This window comes from Nilaparvata lugens, chromosome 9 (assembly GCF_014356525.2).
Source record: "Nilaparvata lugens isolate BPH chromosome 9, ASM1435652v1, whole genome shotgun sequence".
Classification (NCBI taxonomy): domain Eukaryota; kingdom Metazoa; phylum Arthropoda; class Insecta; order Hemiptera; family Delphacidae; genus Nilaparvata; species Nilaparvata lugens.
This window is the reverse complement of record NC_052512.1, coordinates 41,740,704-41,749,164: the sequence shown is the minus strand read 5'-3', so window position 1 is coordinate 41,749,164 and position 8,461 is coordinate 41,740,704.

The window sequence follows — 8,461 nt, the reverse complement described above, 5'->3', positions numbered from 1 at the left end:
GAATGATGAAGGACGGGCGGGCTTACCTGGTCGGTCTCGATCGGACATCTCACTGTCAGGCTCGACGTCACTTCCATCGGACTTGTGCTCTAGACACTTGTGACAAAGAGCGTAGGAGGGTGACGGCTGCACTCACCACCATGGCTCGACCACAAGCCAGGCTCACTGCAACATCTGCACAAGTGTATCAACACAATATGATACTGTATCACGACAATATGAATAGTATAGAATGACTTCTTTATAGCCTGATTTTCAATAGTAGTGTTAGACTCAACTCACGACTCAGCTCTTTTGTATCTTCTCAGAAGCAACGTGTTGCATTCTAAGGCTCAACTCACACTTATGCGACTCAGGTGGAGAAGAGACTGGACTCTAGTGGAGAGCATGTGTTCCAAATGGTGACGTCGCGGAGACTAGAATCGACTGGTCTGAGTGTCACCATTTGAAAACACATGCTCTCCACTAGAGCCCAGTCTCTTCTCTTATACATGGGGCCATATGAATAAAGATGAGCATTTGCTTATACTTCTAAAATATGGAGCATTTGCTTCATTTTCTATGAATAAACGCATAAGTGTGAGTTGAGCCTTCGAATGAACACGTTGCTTTTGAGAAGATACAAAAGAGTATCTGTTGCTTATGGAGAGATACATTGAAGCTCGAGTGTATCTTTTCGGATGCAACACGTTGCTTTTGAGAAGATACAGTAGAGCATCTGTTGCTTATGGAGAGATACATTGAAGCTCTTTGTGTATCTTCTAGGTTCAACTGACACTTACGTGACTCAGGTGGAGAAGAGACTCGACTCTAGTGGAGAGCATGTGTTTCCAAATGGTGACACTCAGACCGGTCGACTCTAGTCTCAGATGTCTGTCTGTGTCTACGCTACAAACTGTGGAGGTAGAAATGAGTTTCTCCTCTTCATGTTAAAAGTAATATATCTCAGACTTTAGTGGACGGCCCACCTTATGGGAAAGAACTACATAGACTATCGGCTTGAGATAACAGTAGAAGTTACGTCATAAACGCCCTATACCATAAGATATTTACTTATGCTATTGTTTCTCTAAGCATTTAGTAAGTTATAAGTTTTCAACATTTATTTTTTGCTTAATAACTAGTAGTTCTGCGAACAGTAGACCTCGCTCATGAATACAACTTCAAAACTAATGAGAAGGGCCAGTACAGTATATTGTGAAGATTTAGCCATGATTGTCATCTATATTTTCTCCATTGAAGTGTAGAGACACTGGACCATATGATAAAGTTGAGCATTTGCTTATATTCTAAAATATGGAGCATTTGCTTCATTTTCTATGAATAAACGTGAGCAAAACCTTTTGCTCATGCTCATCAAAAAAATAGTTTGAGCATTTGCTCAAAAGTAAAAGCTTTTGCTCAAAATTGTATGAATAAACTAGAGCATTTGCTCAACGTTTGAAGCAAATGCTTCAAAAAAGGTGAGTCTAGTCTAGAGCAGCTTATCACCTTTTGCTCATAGTAAAATGGTTCAACTAATCCGTTTGAGGAGGAGGAAACTATACCAGATACGATCACAACCAATAGTTGAGAACTATAAAACTCTTATTAGATATATATAACCATTATCCCTACAAAAGAATAAATACAAAAGATAGTCATCCGAAATAGGAGATAGGCATTTAAGAAGATGAGAGTGTGGACGACTATAAGAAGGCTATTGATATTATAAGAATATGCTGAAGATTATTATAGAGATGACATTTTTTCACGCTATTATTTCAAAATTCTAAACTCATCTAATCAAAAACTCTATTCATAAATAGAAAACAGAACAGACGACGCAAACACAAGCGGTGCACCCTACTTGCATATTTAGCGCTCCCGTGAGCTATAAAAACAAACTAAGGCTACAAAAGTGAATCAGCTGATGAAAAATCTTTAAAATACATGAGCATTTGCTCCAGAGTTCAGGAGCATAAGGTAAGGCTTATTCATATAAAAATGAGCAAGTGCTTTTGCTTCTACCTTTTGCTCATGAGCAAAACCTTATGCTCCATGCTCTTGCTCATGAGCATTTGCTCTGGTTTTATTCATATGGGCCATGCTCTCGACTAGAGTCGAGTCTCTTCTCGACCTGAGTCGCGTAAGTGTGAGTTGAGTCTTAGGGTAGAGCTCCCTGGGCAAGTAATAACTATCTTGTGAACTCTCCCAATGAAAACGTACTATAGTGAGGTCCACGTTATAATGGCAGTGCGTGATTTGCAATGGTGTTGCTATCCTTGTCTATCATTCAACAAAGCAGATGGCGCTATCTCTTTCACGCTTTGCGATGTTGCCACATAAATTTATTAACTAATTCACTTATTTTAGCTTAGAAATTCAATGATTGACAAAATATTTAATCTCAATCATGAAAATTTATTATTACATATTTAAAAAATATTTTTGACAAATGAAATATGATTAACTATTTTAAGCAATAATGAACAGTTAAATCATCAGATATACCAGTATCAGCTGTTTGGGTGGCAAGGCTGAGATGGCAACCCTTTTCTCCTATCTTCCTACACTGCCATTATAACGTGGACCTCACTATAGTTTTTACTAGAGTAGAGTGGTATAGCACCGTGGGATAGTATTCTTCACTTGCCTTCCCCACCACCGCTTCTCACTCTACTCTACCACTACTATGCTAATGAAAACAGTCTCGAGCCAGTAGAGTGGAGACTGATTTCATTTTATCTTAATAATAATTTTATGCCAAAATTAATACATGTTACAATAGATATAAAGAAGTATAAAATCATTCAATAAATTCCAAATTCCGTAGAAATTACTCAATTTTTTCTAACTAGTAGTTCTGTGAACAGTAGACCTCGCACTCAGTAAGTAAATTGACCTGTTGTTATGTTTTCTCAAAGATTAATAAATAATTTATCAATTATTTAAAATGTCTAGAAAAAATCCTAAATAAATATAGAGCTTTCTGTCCTATCGTACCGTGACGTGTCGTCCCGGAATGTGAGTGTGAGAGCTGTTATCAGGTCTGGCTGCAACTGTCTACAACGTTGATGGAAAGATGAAATTTTCAAGATGTTCGATGTTTTTGAACGAGTAGTATATAGTCAAATGTCTACTAACGTTAATGGAAAGATACATTTTCAAGATGTTCGATGTTTTTGAACGGGTAGTATTATAGTCCACTAGACAGCTGATTGATGATGAATAATTCTATAGTCTGATTTTTACGGTAATATTGGCGTATGAAGGAGGTCCTTGATGTGCGCGGACTTTTCGATCACTGTATCATAATAATATACTAGTAGTTCTGTGAACAGTGGACTGACGCAGTATTCTCATCCACAAGTACCTGATTGAAATTATAGACCTTATGGAAATACAGCAATAGACTGGCTTCTCCACACATCTGTGTATCACTTGTCAGCTGATCATGATGGATAATTCTATAGTCTGATTTTTACTCCAATATTGGCGTATAAGGAGGCTCTTTTTTCCTTTATTATCCTTGAGATGCAAAATTTCCAAAAACCTTGTATATACATCGACGCGCAATTAAAAAAGGAATATACCTGTTAAATTTCATGAAAATCTATTACCGCGTTTCGCCGTAAATGCGCAACATAAAAACATATAAACATTTAAACATTAAGAGAAATGCCAAACCGTCGACTTGAATCTTAGACCTCACTTCGCTCGGTCAATTATTCTCAATTTGTGTCAATTCGATAATGGGGATCAAATTAAAAGAAAATGTGAAGAAAAACAAATAAATAAAACATCAGTCGTATTTATCTCTGCTAGCAAAAGATCAGCCGCATATATCAATGCTTTTTGCAAAACTCTTGTGGCTAACCGGCGATAATAGAATAGAATAGAATGACTGCCTTTATTTAATACCTGGGAGGGCGAAGTTAGGGCGCAGTCGGCCCTAAATCTAGTAAGTAAGTAATAAGTAAGTAATGAATGTTCCGTACTGACAGTTTAAGGTAGTTCTGTTCACTAGACAACACACTTTACCTACTATTCTCAATGTAGTAAAACAGTTACTCGACCAAGTTAGTAGAGTAGAGTTAGTATGCCAGTTACTCGACCAAGTTAGTAGAGTAGAGTTAGCTCGCTAGAGTTTGTATGCCAGTTACTCGACACTAAATATACCAGACTCAAATTCTCAAAAAAAGGTGTAGAGGTAAAAGTTTGGAGGACAATTTTTGACCCCGCAATTCTGTTTAGGGTAGTAAGGAAGTAACATATCAAAAGTCCACCCCAACCCCTGTGCTAAGGGGGTGGGGGTGATTCAAAGGTACCTTTTTGGGTTTATCGCATAAAACTCGAAAACTATGTCTTTTGGACATGTGGTCTATACAGAAATGAGGCATACACAATTCCTACAATATTCGCCTTACAATTTTTTCTATATCTATATATATAAAAAGCGAAATGGCACTCACTCACTCACTGACTGACTGACTGACTGACTCACTCACTCACTCACTCGCAGAACTAAAAATCTACCGGACCAAAACGTTCAAATTTGGTATGTATGTTCAGTTAGCCCTTTAGAGGCGCACTAAGAAATCTTTGGCATATTTCACTCTAAGGGTTGAGTTCGTTTTTAAGGGTTTGAAGTTCGTCTTTTAGCATGTATATTCTTCTTCCCCAATCTCTTAATAATATTATAATTGAATTTCCATATCATATTACTATAGAACTATAATCTAGATAGAGTACCTCTTCGAAACAGTTTTAACTGGCAACTAAAATTAATAATTTTGTCAGGTTGGCATTAAGTTAAGTTGACTTTGTTAGGTTGGCACCAAGTTGAAGATAGAAATGCATTATCGCGGAAAATTGATTGGGCACTGCTACTTCAATCCTGGAATATATATTACTAGCAGTCAGGCTCGCTTCGTTCGCCATATCCGTTTAGCCATACGTTTAGTCTGGACCCTGACTGGATTTGTCCTAACATATGATAAAAATGCTCAAATGAAAAATGCAGGCGAGCGAAGCGAACCTGCTGATCTCATTCTTGGACGAACCAGTCGGGGGTCCAGGGGCGGAGCCCCCTGGCCAATATGGCGAGCGAGGCGAGCCTGACAGCTAGTATTTTATAGTTCAGAGATATTTTCTCTAGAATAGTTTCTAGAGAAATTGGGAATAAATAAATTGAATTGAATTGAAGAGATATCGGCTCATGAAGGTATGACATTTTTGATAAAACACGTTTTCCTCTCATTTTTTGGTATTTTGGTCGTATAACTTTTTAAAATGGATGGAAAAGATCAACGCAGATTATGAGCTTATAGAGCATTGAATTCTCTTCATTTGATGTATAATTTTCACAAGTTTACAAATTTCCCTACGACTGTTGCAGCAGCTTAGTGTTGAGTGTGAATCTCCAGTTTTGCAACAATAACCAATTGACAAAGGAGTTTGGACACAATCTAGAGGTGCGTACAGATTACGCGCCGCGAACATGAGCAAATCACTTTTAATCAGCTGATGCCAAGCTTTTTATATCTGTATCTTACAGTTTCTTTAAAATACAGATATAATCAGCTGATTAAAGTGATTTGCTCATGTTCGCGCGCGTATATCTGTACGCACCTTTAGACTTTGCAGCTTTGTTGGGACTAGTTAGGAGGAGATATATTGAGAGTCCTCATCCCTACCCCTTGTGCGAAAGGGATTTTTTAGCTTTTTACTTTCACGCTTAAATCTGGGTAATAAGCATAAATCGACAACCATAGAGAAACAATAGCGTAAGTAGATATCCCATGGTATAGGGAATTTATGTCGCAACTTTTACTGTTACTCAAGTCAATTACTGTCGATTATTGTCCATTTTTACTGTTTTGTTGGGGTGATAGTGTATGAACGGCACCATTTGAGAGACTAACAGCATCACACAGCTGCATAGGAAAGAACTACGTGAACTATCGGCTTGGGATAACAGTAAACAGTAAAACAGTAAAAGTATCAAATCTCTTTGATATAACTAACTATTCGAAAAGCTTGAAAAATATCTACATTTCTACAGTGGGGATTGTGATATTTTCAACAACTTCGAGATATTCGCTTCTGAAGTGTGAAACTGTTATAATAACAGGTTTTATCCAAAATTGCTCTTTCAGAACTATTTGAGGTCTGTCTCTCAGACTGAATTCAATTTATATAATGTTATCCTGTACTGTATCAAATTATGGATATATCAAAATGAATATTTGTTTAACGAATTATATTTTTGTTACATTTATGTTTATGCTATGAACTACTCCACTATCGTGTTTTTTCTTTTTGAAAGTGTATGCTAATTCCTTGTGAAGTAATATTTTGTATGACACAGCTATAGTGAGTCCACGTTTAATGACAGTATTTGATTAACTTTGATGTTGCTGTCCTTGTCTATCATTCCACAAAGCAGATAGTGTTATCGTTTTCTAGCTTCGCAACGATGCCAAATCTGTTTTTACACTGTAGACATGAATTAATTAAGGCAGAGAACAGGCCACGCTGTTGTTCTATCTTTATCCACTGCCATTATAAAGGGACCTCACTATACTTGTTTTAATATTTCTGTAATTGGAGTGCTCACTGAATGCTTGTTGCTATAGTGAGGTCCCACGTTATAATGAACAGTATTTGATCAACTTTGGTTCTGCTATCCTTGTCTATCATTCGACAAAGCCGTTGTTACTATCCTTTTCCAGGTTCAGAACGATGCCAATTATGTTTTTGACAGTGTAGAAATATGATTAATCAATGCAGAGAATCGACATTCTTATTCTTCTATTTTCATACACTGTCATTATAACGTGGACCACACTATAGTGCACAAACTTTGTTTTGCTTGCAACGTCAGCATATTGGATTATTATTTAGTTTCAATGAAAGCCTTTGTAATTTTGTTAGTAAATTTCTAATGTATGAAACTGGATTTTGTTTTCCATGTATTTGTGAATTATTTATATGAATTTGTCGATAAATTTGATTTTGAACTGTTTGTTTGATAACTCTCCATCAATGAGCATTGTAGAAATGAATGCTCATTGTAGGTTTGTAGAGTATTAAATTCTCTGAGATGTATTATTTACTATATTTATTTGTTGATATAATTACAAATCTATGATATGATCGGATAGAACAACAGGCATATCCCAAAACTATTCTTTTCCCAAATTTTGATAAATAATGAAATGTCCAAAAAAATAGTCATGTTCTTACTGAGAAATTTAAAGTTCAAAGTTCTGTCCAAGAATATTTAGCTAGAAATAATTTCTAATTCTCTAATAATTTTGAATTAAGAATGATTAAAATACCAATTTAAAGTCAAATTTTGCACTTATATCACCGCACTTTGAATAAATTAAGTTATTTCAGAAAATTTTGAAGCCAAAAATATACACACAACTTTCAACTAGGCACAGCTGTTACAAACACAGCTGTTATAGTAAGGTACACGTTATAATGGCAGTGGATGAAGATGGAGAATAGCGATGCCACTTCTCTGCATTAATTATATTATTAATAAATTTGTACACTGTCGAAAACATAATTGGCATCGTTGTGGACCTAGAAAAGGATAGTACCACCGCTTTGTCGAATGATAGACAAGGATAGCAAAACCAAAGTTGATCAAATACTGTCATTATAACGTGGACCTCACTATAGCCCATGTTTTCTTTTAAGAGATTGAAACGAACCTGTTCTAGGCGTGTAGGGGGCTCCACATCCTTATGCAGCGCTCGAAGTGCTGCATGGAGTCCACATACTCGCCGCACAAGTTTGCAGTAGAGCGCACCCCCCATAATCACATTCAGCAGACAGCCACCACTCTCTCTCTCTCGCACCCTCGGCCGCACCCCTCCCGCGCTCTCTCTCTCTCTCCCGCGCTGAGGGCGACGGCGAAGAGGAGGATGAGGACCTCACCAAGGGTCTCGCCTCTCCTCGCACGCTCTCTCTCTCGCGCTCACGTTCTCGTTCTCGCTCACGCTCGGCTAAACCTGAACAGACAAATGCCAATTGAAAACTAAAATAGCTATTTCCTACAGTTACGTTGAAAAGTGGCCATTGCTGCACTGATTACAGAACGCAAAGAATCACTTTTTCCGCTCTAGTGCGGGGAAAATTTTTCTGCACTCCAGATTTGCAACATGGCAACGCAAAATACTTAGTAGTTTATATGGGCAACAGTGCAGCAAAATCAAAATGAAGTTGGTAACAGTGACTGCTGTGGCTGCTATAGTGAGCAGAGGTGCAACCAAGCACAACGCGCTAATATTATTCATTATATATTATAACCAAGGACAACGAGGACTTTGGATTTTAGGTTTAAGGTTTTTATCAATAATAAATTACACAGAAAAACATTTGATGCATTTCAGCAATTTTACCCCCTAATTACCCTTTTTCATATTCAATGGTTCTTCTTTCTTCTTGGTTATTCTTCTTTCTC